General features: G+C 38.1%; 1 pseudogene; it reads right to left on the bottom strand.

Moving 5' to 3' along the window:
• Nucleotides 1-406: 406 nt before the first annotated feature.
• LOC138092157 (olfactory receptor 52H1-like) lies at nucleotides 407-1,426 on the bottom strand (annotated as a pseudogene).
• Nucleotides 1,427-8,513: the final 7,087 nt, after the last annotated feature.

Here is an 8,513-nt window from a genome sequence, read left to right as displayed (position 1 = left end):
ATAGCCAAGAGGAGTTATCAGATTGAGAGTTGGCTACATGGGACAGAAAGAATTTGAAGTAAAGCTTTGAACTTGAGAATTATCAGCATATAGGTGGTTATTGAATTCATAAGCTTATTTCATGCTAAACAAATTTAACCTTACAAAAAGCCTACAACTTAAGTGCTATTTTTCTGTTATTTTAGAAAGAGGAAATTGAAACAGGATCAAAGGACCTAAGCAAGAGCAAGATTTTGTGTTTTGATGTTTTTCACTGTAAAAAATTGGGATAGTTTCATCTGATGCCTCTCATTTTCTTGGGGTTTGAAAAATCCCCTCTCCCCTCTAACTCTACCAATAATTTTTTTCCAGCAGAATCAAGGCCCTGAAATTCATAGGAATTGGATCCATTATTGAAGGCTTCCAGTTATTTATTTACAAAAGAAAGTTCTCTTAAATCAATTACTTGATTTCTCACAACTTTTCTCTCCATGTTCTTATCCTCAGGCCACTGCATCCCTTTAGGGTAGACTAGAAGAATGACCTTGTCCATGACCTGCTTTGTTTTGAACATGGGTTTGAGTGCATGTGGAAATGCTACATAGAGACTGGCAAACATGGTGTGAAATGTGTGAGAGATGCTGTGGCCGAAACGATGAGTGAGGCCAGAGAACATGGCTGGTGTGTAGAACATGAGGATGGCACTGACATGAGAACCACAAGTACAGAGGGCTTTCTGGAGGGCATCTCTGGATGGAAGGTGGAAAGCAGCATGAAGAATGAGAGTGTAGGAAATGCCAATAAGGATCATGTCTGAGATAATAGTCATTATAGGCACAGCAAAGCCATACCAGATATTGATGGAGATGTCAGCACAGGTAAATTGGGCCACCCCTATATGCTCACAGTATGTGTGAGGGTTGATACATGTCCTGCTGAATGGCAAACGCATCACCAGAAAAGCAACAGGCAAAATAACAGTAAAGCTTCAACTCACAATTCCCACCATGATCTTAACAATCGTCTTGGGTGTCAAGACACTAGTGTATCTCAAAGGGTATCAAATGGCCAAGTAACAATCAAAAGCCATGCCTAACAAGATGGCTGAGTTTGGAAAAAAGCTAAAGTGAAGAAAGCACAACTGAGTGAGGAAGCCAGAAAATGTGACTTCCTGAGCTTTTAACCAGAATATGCCAAGTGTTTTAAGGACACTTATAGTAAATAATATGAGGTTTCCAGAGGCCAGCACTGAGAGGAAGAAGAACATGGGTTCATGGAAGCTATGCTCCATAGTGATGAGGTAGAGAAGAATGCCATTGCCTACAAGGGCCACGAGGTAGATGGAGAAGAAAGGAATCCCAGTCAAGACGTGGAACTGCTCCAGTCCTGGGATCCTCATCAAAATGAAGGAGTCTGGATTAAAATTGATCAAATTCAAAGTGGCCATCATGTGGATTGTCATTCCCTGAGAACAAAATATTACATTTGATTCCTGGGACCAACTGTCAATGAAATGTATTCCTTTCAAGTCTTTTCTACAACTAGGATCCTTCCTTTCCTATCATCTAACAAGCACTAGGGAAAATGTAACCTACTTCTTGTCACAACCACTACAGCATTTACCAAAATGCCATGAGATCCCAATTAAACCAATGATCCCCCATCTATGGACATTACCACAATTGCATTGTTGCTGTAGTGGAACAAAGCCCCAGCAGACCTATGACATAGAGTATATTGGCTCTTGGATGTTAACTAAAATTTCAAGATTAGCTTACTCTCACAAAGTAAACCAGTCTGAGATATCTCAAGGATATAAATATCAAATGTCTTACCTCCATAAGTCTAAGTAATATTTTCTCTGAAGTTTGCATCCAGAGAAATAACAGAAACTATGTGTGAATTAGCAAATCGACACTTGTAGTACCAATGTATCATTAGGTTTCTGATGAGCCAATCTTTTACTTTCTAGTTACTCCAACCACTTCAATAGCTGGAAGAAAATATTCATCTAAATATGTCAACTGTCAACCCATCAGTTCTCCAAGACTCATTATTTTCTGCCAATTCCTGACCAGCTACTGCACTTTAAAATCATATCATTCCCCAGCTGCTGGAACACAGTAATCTGAGGACTGGCTCTGGCTCTTCATTCTCCTTCATTCTCTATGTCTCATTTGCTGGCTCATATGATCCTTTTTTTAAATTCCTATTTGGTCTGACTATTCCATTTCTTTTCCTCCCTCTCAAGTCATCTTCATCACTAATTAGAACCATAGAATAATTTTTCCAATGTCTTGCAAGTCCTTTCATCACCTTATGCTGTCAGATTTCTCTTTTGAAAATACGAAATTTTTAAGACACTATTCCTTAAAAGATATTCATATAGGCCCCTCCATATTTTTCCATTATTCCTATATTTAATCATATATATTTCTATGTTTTCCAAAAAAGCAATCTTGTCTCCTTGTTGCTCCTGATCCTTACAAGTGCCAATGATTCCAAGAAACCTTCTCTAGTATAGCTGAACCATACAGTCTACTTCCCTGCTTGTATAATCAGTTATTAATCATTTTACCAAACAATCAGGTAGTTAAATCTATGCATTATTTTCTTATTTATTTTCCTAGATCATCTTTCCTAGATATGTAGTCATCCTTCATTAATGATTGAAAACTCTTCTTAAGGACACATTTTCTGTCCGCATGTGTCTATTCAGACTGGGAGGAGGTAAGGTTTCACATAGAATAACCATTCATACAGTCTCAGTAGTAAAATTGATATTTTAAGTCTGCTATTGTTTACGTATTTTTTTCTGATTTTTTTTTTACATCAAACCTTTCCCTTAGACCAAAAGGGGTGTGTGTGTATACACACAGAGAGGATTTAGTCTTTTACACAGAAGTCACTAGTCCGACTTCTGACCTTTGTAGTCACATATTTCTCTCTGACTATAAACTTTTCTATCTCCCTCTCCATTTATAAAAGCCATTGCAATTGCATTGGAATCATCCAGAAATCCAGTATAATCCCCCACTTTTAAGTCAGCTGATTATCAAGCATAAATCTTCTTTGACTTGTAAATAATGTATGCACAGTTTCCAGGAGTTAGAATGCGCATATCGTTGAGGGGCCAGCCACTACTCTGTCTACCACAGGACCTTTTATACCATCTGGGTCTTTCCCAGTCTACCTCCGCAAGACTTGTACCACCATTCCCACACTCAGATAACACTCACAGGCCCCTGATTTTGAGGTTAGTGCTGGGTTAGAAAGTCAGGAGAAAGGTTGTCGTGGAGAACTCCAAGGATAAGAACACCAAGATGCAGGAAAGAACATAGAACAATTGAGGAAGACATATAAAAAGAAAGAAAGCAAGGGTACCCAGGTCAGAAGATGAAGCATGGGGAGGTGAAGGTGAAGTCACTCAGTCGTGTCCGACTCTTTGCGACCCCGTGGACTGTAGCCTACCAGGCTCCTCCATCCATGGGATTCTCCAGGCAAGAATACTGGAGTGGGTTGCCATTTCCTTCTCCAGGGGATCTTTCCAACCCAGGAATCGAACCCAGGTCTCCTGCAGATGAAGCATGGGGAGAAACAAATTTAATTCCAGCCAGGAAAGACAAACACATATGGTTGGCGTAACTTTTACCTCATGTTGGTTTTCTCAGGGGATAGCGGGGACTCAGAAATGAGGGCTCTAAAACTAGGGGTATTCCCGGGACTTCAGTTCCAAGTGAGTACTATTAATATCTAGTTGTCTATCATTTTCGTAGTCTATAAATGATAGCATACACTCATAGGATATGATTCTAGGTTTTCTTTTAAGTTTATTTTTAATTGGAAGATATTTGCTTTACAATGTTATGTTGGTTTCTGCCATACAACAATGTGAATTAGCCATAAGTGTGAAGTGTTAGTTGCTCAGTTGTGCCTGACTCTTTGCAACCCCATGAACTGCAGCCCACCAGGCTCCTGTGTCCATGAGATTTTTCAGGCAAGGATACTGGAGTGGGTTGCCATTTCCTTCTGCAGGGGATCTTCCCAACCCAGAGATCAAACCCGCGTCTCCTGCACTGCAGGCAGATTCTTTACCGACTGAGCTACAAGGGAAGCCAAATCAGCCATTAGTATACACATCTCCCCTCCCTCTTGAATCCCTCTCCCACCTACCCCTCATCCTACCCAATAAGTTGTCACAGAGCACTGGATCGAGCTCCCTATGTTATACAGCAACTTCCCACTAGCTGTCTATACTACATATAGTAATGCATATGTTTCAGTACTACTCTCTCAATTTGTCCCACCCTCTGAGTTTTAGACAGAGGCAAGAAACCAAAAAGTGCTAGGATTCTTCAGGGTATGGCTTGTGTAGACTAATGAATTAAAGTATGTAGGCACCTGGATCTGAATCAGAACAGTGTGATGATGACATTGCAAATTCTAGGTCCCAGAAGATGCTTTTAGGAACTGTTGGGAAAAGACAGTTGGTTGGTTAGGGATGCTAGTTAGTTCCAGAAGATATGGCTGCAGGACAGATGTGACTATCAGTCTTTCAAAGTCCTCCAAATTCTGATTCATTTGGTTTCTCAGCCCCAATCCTCCATCAAGTGAGGGTCTTTCTGGATCATTGCATCATCTTCTATTTCACTGAATGGGACTTTCTGGCCTCTACATGTTACTGTAATGAGATATTTTTTTGAAATAACTCAAAAAAATTTTTTTGAAAAAACTCAGTGACTTCTGAGCAAGATGAGGTAAACTTTTAAACTTTTATTACACAAACCACTCCCTTAGATCATTGTCTGTTTATTATATGCCTACCACATGGCTGGAAATGTATTATTAACATCCAGCTACTTATGGTAGAAACCTAAACACTTTTGACATCCTTTTTTCTCATTTACCATACTTTCATTTTATTGATTATGTTAATGTTTTACAAAAAAGGAAAAAACTATCATAGATCCCAGTGTCATACAGAGACCTTTTATACTTGAATTGTATTTTATAACAGTGTAATGGATATATAATGCAGACCACATTTTACATATTGCAGAAAGGGCTGAAATACATTGTAGTTTTGTATTGCTAACTATTCTTTGCATTTTACTATAAATGCAAAGGTATAAATATCAAGTCCAGAATATTACAAGGAGAAACAGAACAGAGTGGCTATATGCTTGTTAGCTTGGTGTATCAATTAAGATAGATTTTTTTAAAAGGCTAAAATAAAATTCTGCTTCCCTAAAAAAATACCTATTCTTTTGACTCTGGCTGTGTGAGTGAGTTCATGAAAATCTCTCAGTTCCTTACATGAAACTGTCTTTCTCTCATTTCAACATGTCACAGTTGATATTTCATGGCAAAAAATCAAACTGAGCACACAGTAACAATGTAAAAAATATAACATTTAAAAATAAAAGCATATAACATATACACAAAGAGCTATTTTTTTAAACAAAATTAAAATAGTAAAAGACTGAAAACATTTATGAACTAAAGTGTTGCATCCAGAAGCGTCTGAGGAGACATGAAATTAAATGTAATGAGGTTTCCTGGGTGAAATTCTGGAACAACAACAACAAGAGAACATTAGGTAAAAACTAAAGAAATCTGTCATTTCTGTATGGGCTAAAGGATACTGTCTCTGACCGAGAACTTTTGTGTTTTTTACCAGCCTCATGAAACTGTGACAGACTAACTTGCTGTCTTGCAAGTAGAGTACAATTTCAGACACTTACAGTTCTTGACAGAGGCTATTTGACAAGATGTCCCTAAGAAACAGTGAGTCACAGAGATAGAAGCTATCTTTAATATTGACTGTCCTCTCTATGAAACCAACAAGATTATAATTCTTTGGGACAAATATTCTTAATTATAAAGTGATCATTGTAAATGCAGCAGACATATGCCATTCTAGAATGCTATATCAAAATAAGTAATATTAAGATGCAGCTCTTCCAAAAAAACATGAGTTATTTCCTAAACTTACAAAACATATACTAAATGCTCAAAAGATGTTAATTACTGTTAGCTGTTGTATATAAATATATATATATGTGAATGCATAAATTATATAGTCTATTATTGAAATTCTATAAACTTATCTATATAAATAAACAAAGAATTACATACCAATATTTCTACTGTAAATACACTATAAACAGAATATATATTTCTGATACAAATTATATCAGAGATTGACTTTGGTTAACATATTTTTAAGGGCTTCCCTGGTAGCCTAACTAGTAAAGGATCAGTCTGTAATGCGGAAAACCTGGGTTCAACCCCTGGGTTGGGAAGACCCCCTGGAGAAGGGAAAGGCTACCGACTCCAGTATTCTGGTCTGGAGAATTCCATGGACTGTATAGTCCATGGGGCCACAAAGAGTTGGACACGGCTGAGCAACTTTCACTCTTACCATATATTTACCTTAATTAATACTAATGCATTAATATTGGCTCATTGATTATAACAAATGTGTCATACTAATGTAAGATGTTAATAATTTCTTTATCATAAATTACAGGACTCTGCTCTATAAAATGTCTGAAATAGGTAAACCTATCAGAAACAAATTAGCATTTCCAGGAACTGACAGGAATAAGGTCTGAGCTGTGACTACTCTCAGGCGTGTCAATTATTTGCAGGGTATAGGAAATGTTCTGGGAATAGAGGCCATGATTCAACAAACCTGTGAATATACTAAAAGCCACTGAATTGTATATTTTAAAAAGTTGAATTTTATCGCAATTGACAAAATTAAGTAAATCTTGGCTCCAAAAGAGGAATCATTCTAAATGTGGAAGATCCTAAGACAGATTAATACTATTTCCTATCTCCTGAATGCTAGTCTCTGCTATCTGTTTTATTTCCAGTATTCTAATTCCACTCTTACCGTTCTGTCCAAATTCACCAAAGTAATATTTCATTTGGAAAGTCTTTTCACCTTCATTGTCTCTAGCAGCACTTACAATAACCTCATAGACATGCCACCCACACACAAGTGTACACACACACTCATGCTTTACAGTTCAAACTGCAATTTGACACTCTGTGAAGCCTCTCTTAGAAATACCAGGCAGAATTATTCTTTTAGCCTCTGACTCCCACAGCATGGTGTATCCACTGTTTTATTGTAATTACTGATAGCTTCTCATGGTAAGAGGGCATGATTCCTTCCTCTTTTGATTTTGCTAACTCAAAGAAAGGGTCAAGCCTTGTCAGATTTTTTAAAGATCATGCAATATACATTAAAAAATTTTTTTTTAAATTTTGGCCACATTCTAGTTCCCTGACCAGGGATCAAACACACCTGGTCCCCTGAAGTGGAACCACTGGATTGCCAGGTAATTCCCCTTTGTCAGATTTTCAAACGAGAAATCACTACATACCCTTTTTCTTAGGATGACATATGAATAAATGAGATTTTTAGAGACAGTGAAGGAGTGATGAGAAAGGGCTAAGGTGAAGTACAAACTTGGATTTGACTACAAAAAGGTGATGAATAAAGAAGCCTAAGAGGAACTGCTTTAGGAAGGACAATGGAGAGAGAGAGAGAAGGGGTAGGATTAAAAGTGAGAAAGAGTTCTAGTATTGGAATGGGTAATACAAAAGCAAGTTCAAAGAAACACTCAGACTAAAAGCCTCAGAGCTGGTGCTGACCACCTCCTCTTCGATGCCCAGATTATCTGTGAGTGGCTCTCTTCCATCCGGCTCTATACCACATTCCTATGTGCCTTAGAGCCTCATGTTAAACAGAGGCACATTGGTCCAAATGGTATGCAGGATGAAGTTGGAGCTGAGGAAAGGAATGACACAAAGGGAGGAGAATCTGTGCTCCCAAAGGAGATGAGGGAATAAACACCATATGAGGCAAAGTGTGAGCTTCAATTCTATGTATTAAAGAAGCCTGAGTTGTATGTGAAATACTGAAGCAACTGTGAGTCTGAGAAGGTTGCATTGGGAAGGTAAGTTTGATTAGATGTTTCAGGACGGAGAGAAGCCTATTAATCTGAAGGAATGGATGCAGAATAGGAACCAGGTACGTGGAAAGTTCTGTGTCAGTGTTCAAGGAGGAGTAGAGGGCTGATGGAAAAAAGTGTCTAGAGTAGCCGGAGTGAATTGTGTTTTCCTGGGAAGTCAGAAGAGAGAAGGGCAGTTTGGAAGGTCGCTCTCTAGGTAAGGATAGAGAGGTAGATGACTAAGTGATCCTTGGTTCCTGAGGATGATGCAAGAATCATAAATGATATAGAGGTTCTATCCTCAGACATTAAGGAAAAACAAAAATTTATTTTGCTGCATTTGGGGGATCACTTAAAAAGGACACATTTCCTGGACAGAGCAGTCAGATAAAGGATTCAAAAACAGGTGGGGAAAAATTCATTGATATATAAGGGATACTTTTTCTTGTAATTTTGCCAGAGATGACAGAAGCAGGAATCAGTGGGCAAGGAAATGGAAATCAGCTATTTTAAAAGTGAAAGTTCTGAAAACAGAGGTTGCTAGAGTGCTTGGAGTTGCTCTGGTTT

Source organism: Capricornis sumatraensis, chromosome 16 (genome assembly GCF_032405125.1).
Source record: "Capricornis sumatraensis isolate serow.1 chromosome 16, serow.2, whole genome shotgun sequence".
Taxonomy (NCBI): Eukaryota; Metazoa; Chordata; class Mammalia; order Artiodactyla; family Bovidae; genus Capricornis; species Capricornis sumatraensis.
This window is presented reverse-complemented; position numbering and strand designations above follow the sequence as displayed.